General features: G+C 44.1%; 1 long non-coding RNA gene across 1 annotated transcript; it reads right to left on the bottom strand.

The window, feature by feature from the left end:
• Positions 1–1,602: 1,602 nt before the first annotated feature.
• Positions 1,603–4,343, bottom strand: LOC141370879 (uncharacterized). Its single transcript, XR_012375352.1, has 3 exons — positions 4,110–4,343; positions 3,748–3,902; positions 1,603–1,853 (listed from the first exon to the last, which is right to left on the bottom strand). It is a non-coding gene; the product is annotated as an uncharacterized lncRNA (long non-coding RNA).
• Positions 4,344–4,715: the final 372 nt, after the last annotated feature.

Genomic DNA, 4,715 nt, shown 5'->3' on the forward strand with positions numbered 1-4,715 from the left:
GCTGGTGGTTTCCTGAGTGTACAGGGAGTGTGCACAACAAGTGATGAACAAGACCTTCCATCGGAGTGTGGGAAAGAACTATGAGACATTACTTAGAATTTCTTTAAAATTGGAAATAAAGGTCTAATATTTAATGCATGCATTGACAAGAAAATCTGTAATTTACGAGTAAATATTCATGTAGAGTAAGTGTGTGCTTCAAAACAGTGGTCGCTATTTTAGACATGGCCTTAGATAATAGCCCTGCCATTTCTCTAACCTGCTCTTGCTTGAAAGTGATTCATAAAAGACCCGTGAGTGTCAGGCTAGAGGATCTGGTGTCCATTCTGTGCACCGTGAAAACCCTCAGAAAGGCTGAAGTAGGAAAGAGACTGTAGAAGTTCGGGGGTTTTGGGGGAGGAGATTAACAGCAGAGTAATGAGTGTGGATTCTGGAACCAGCTGAATAATTTCCTAGCTGTAATCCTTGCTACCTGTTTAACCTTGGGCAAGTTATTTCACTTACGTAAGCCCCTGTTTCCTCATCTGTAAATGAGGATAATAAGAGTCACCACCTCTTGATGTTGTAAGGATTAAAAGAGATACTGCCTTCAGAGCCCCCCACACAGGGCACCCCGTACCCGGCAAGTCACATTATGATTCTCTTTTAGGACAGCACATCTCTTGGACCCACATCTCAATGTAAGATTCAATCAGACCTCCAGCTGCCACATTCTAGAACTTGCTCTTCAAATATAGGTGGAAGCTGGGGCACCTGGGTCGTTCATTCGGTTAAGCATCTGACTCTTGTTTTCAGCTCAGGTCATGAGATCGAGCCCCGTGTCCAGCTCCATGCTCAGTGAGAGTCTACTTGATGATTCTCTCCTTCTCCCTCTGTTCTTTCCCCCTGCTCACATGCTCTCTCTCTCTTTTAAATAAAATCTTTAAAACTATATATATATATATATATATATATATATATATGCTGCCTAAAAAGCAATGTTTGAAGATACATAAATTCTTTGGCTCCAAAACCTCCTGTTTTACTCAGCCCTGGGAATAATGGCTTTGAAGGCCTCTGGTGGGATGCAAAGGTAGGTTTGGAAGCTATAAGCCATTATATGTAGCATTTGTGCCCAAGATATAAAGTCCAGTCTGGCACACCTCAGTGTACCAAGTTGTCTTTATCTAATGTGGTAAGATCAAATACTAGACCTTCCTCAAGTGCCTTATTTTTTTCTACAAAGTATTATTACTTCCTTGTTTAACATCACAGCACTGGGGGTACACCTGTCCCCCCCACACAAACATTAATCAGCATTAATTGAATTTTTAGATCCAAATGAAAACATGACAGCTGGTGTTATTATGTTCTTAGCCACTCAGGCTTCTAGCTGGATTTAAAATTGCAGTCCTCTCCCCAGTGGAAAATCCCATTTTCTCAGTTTAAGAAGGAAGTATTTGCAGGTGCTGAGTGGGTCTTGCAGCACCCAACACCTAGGGATCCTCAGCCAAATTACATTCAAGAGCGCCATCTCCTGGCCAAAATTTAAAACAGAAGGAAAATGAAAGAAGCAGCAGGTGCCTTAAATGGTCTGTGCCTTTAATCAACAGTTTAACTACTTAACCATGAAAATGAGCTTCCCAGGGCTAATGAGAGTTGCCCAATTTGCAGAAAGTGGGTGTTTATTTTTGTAGCACAATTTTCCAGTTGCCTGCATCTCACGTCCTTTACAGTGTGTAGCATCTGCTTATGCTGCATTGCTGGCGCACATGGTTTTGCTTAAAGGCCCCTCCTGGATGCTGAGGGGCACAGCGAGGTCTTCCAGGTTTGAAAATTAAATTCAGGGATCCAGAAAGCCTTCCAGGTTCACCCTATTAGGACCCGAGATTCAGGTGTAAGTCTTTTTATAGTTCAATACTAAACAAACAAAATGATTAAAAGACAGGTTGAAATTTGATAATACCATATAAAAGCAAGCAAATGAAGGAGAACTGAAGGAACATGGCTCAAGGTCAGCACATCTATGGCTATCTATCATTCTGCTCTTTTTTTAAAAAAAGTGCAGGTGTTTCTGCAATAATGAGATCTGTGCTTTCCTGAGGGAGGGAGAAAATACTTTCTGTAAAATTGCACACTAAAAATATTAAGACTTATGGGAAAATAGGATTGAGGCAGACAATTCAACACATACACAAGTTTGTGACCAGAGCACTAACCAAAGCAATAACAATCTTAATAAAAAATACCAGCAAAGTCTAAAAAAGAATGCTCAACTCTTAATACATTAAAAAAATTTTCTGCAGAAAACAAAGGACTTTGACTTGGAAAGGAGAAAAAGGAGGAAAGGGTCAGTTGGCAGAAGGCAATGTAAGAGAAGCTGTAGTCTTCTGAGTCAGGGAGATAAGGAAACATGCCCAAGATCGGGGAAGACGGAGACTGTGGCTCAGCTCAGGCGACAGGAGGCAAAGGAGGACCTCACCGTCATCAGGTGTGTTCCTGCCCTTGGGCTTCAGCTTCCAGCAGCCTGGGAGCATCCTATGGGAACCAGTGCAACTTCCACATTCCCCTGACATCATCCCCCCATTTATCAACCGCATCTAAGCTATTTTTTTATGTTGAAATCACTCGCAGCGCATAACTGTGATAGCAAAACAGGCTGAACGTGGGATGCCTCCCGAGCACACATTTGACACTAACCCCTGCAGGAAGGGTGGATCTGTCAGCCCTGCTTCTTCTTCTTCTGGCCTTCTCCCCACAGCCTCAATGCTGGATTCACAGATGTCCCCATCTCCCAGCCACAGGGCCCCTGTCGAGGCTCTGGGCTCCCAGGCTTCAGATAGGTTTGAGGTGCTATCAGGTAGTCAGTAGCACACTATATACTTGACAAGTATTTTGGTGACTAGTGAGAGAATGCAAACTAAAACTATGTTACGAAAAGGAGAACATTTTGCTAACCTCCTCAAAGTCCAGATGTAGGTATGGCTTCAGGTACAGCTGGAGCCAGGAGCTCACATTTGGTCCCTATCTCTCTCTCTCTTTCCCACCCTCGCCCTCCCCGTGTCCTGCTTTCCTCGGTGATAGTGCAGTTCTTTTCCCGGCCTCCCCCATTGATGGCACAGGAACCCTCTAGATCCATAATCCTGTAGCTAGCTAGCAATGTCAGAGGAAGCAGAGCTTCTCTTTCCCAATAGTTTTTGAAAAAGAAATCCAAAACCAGGCTGAGGCCCCTGGCCGGGCCAGGTTTGTGGGCTGACCCGCACATTCAGGGACTGAGTCAGCCTCACCCAAACCACGTGGAATCGAGGGACAGAAGTCCCCGAGGGAGAGGCAGGCCCAGTACCTGCAAAGGGGGAACAGGTCAACCCAGACACCCATCTCCCCTGGCGGTCAAAGCCAGGCACCCATCTAGTAGCTTGTAACATTTGGAGAATCTGGTTTCTGATGAACACGCTGAGACCCACTATTTATCTTGGACTTAAACAAAGGAACAGAAGAAGATGTATCTTGCCAGCTTGTGTATTTTGTTTGGCTGAACAGTCCTGTTTGCTTTTTTAAAATATAATTAGCTGCAAACATTTAGAACTCGCAAAATTTAGGGCTTCTCTTAAACTCGAGCCACACTGTGCCTATCTCCCCACATGGGGACAATAGGCTGAGCTGAGTATTGGCGGCCTGTTTCTTGAACAGTCTTCTCCCATTCCGGAGGGTCCCCACTGCTGCCTGTGCAGCTCCATCTTCCCCCAGGTCACTAGTTTTGTTACCCACCTGGCCCCAGGAGGCATCTGAATTGAATTTGCAGTCAGCTGTGTGAGTATAACTCTGGCCACCCAGCCTCTCCAATGGCAGTTGGTCAGGAAGCACTGGGTCAGGTGCCTTGTGTCTTGCTCTATAGTCTTATCCTTATGGTATTTCAAACCTACCTGAAAGTGAGTCAGTGGTCAGGTGCTCTATTACTAGGACTTTGCTGCCTTAGCATTATACCTTTAAAGTTAACTAGCAGGTAATTTATTGAGATACCTATTCTAGTTTGTTCCCCCACCTATAGGCAAATGAAAAGGTAAATTCCCCACCATTCACCCCCATTTCTGGAAGATTAGGAAGCATTTGTGTTCAGGAGATCTAAGTACCTTTTGCCTTGTGAGAGAATTAACAGGCTTTTTTCTGTTCAAGGGCCTCGTCACAAATAGAACCTCGAGCTGTATTGTTCCAGAATGGAAAATCTTCCAAGGGCTGAAAATAGAGAAAACACCCAAACCAGAAAAGAATGATATTCTTGGAGATCTGGAGGATAGAGCAGAGATGCTGGATTCATAAACAGCCATGACCTTTGCTTCACTTAAAGTTCCCAGGAGGAGGACTCAATATCTTGTTAGGAAACCTTCTACTGCAAATGATGGGAAACAGAGGCAAACCAGGCTTAAGGCGGGGGGCGGGGGGAGATAAAGGAAGTTGGGTTATTTATTGGTTGGTTACTAAATAGTGCATGGGTAACTAACTTCAGGTATGGCTTGATCCAGGAAAATATATCATGAGGATTGTTTCTATCCATCTCAATATTGCATTTCCCTCTCTCTGTTGATTTCATTGGCAGGATCTACGTAATGTTCCCCAGCAGCTGTCTCTAAAAAAAATCATATTGGCTTTTCACTAGAATATATGCCAATTACTGAGCCAATCACTAAATCCATGAGACACAGCATTCTAACTGGCTGGTCACATGCTTCCTCCCTGGA

This window comes from Callorhinus ursinus, unplaced genomic scaffold (genome assembly GCF_003265705.2).
Source record: "Callorhinus ursinus isolate GAN/ISIS: 27379988/994484 unplaced genomic scaffold, GSC_fseal_2.0 scaffold49, whole genome shotgun sequence".
Lineage (NCBI taxonomy): Eukaryota > Metazoa > Chordata > Mammalia > Carnivora > Otariidae > Callorhinus > Callorhinus ursinus.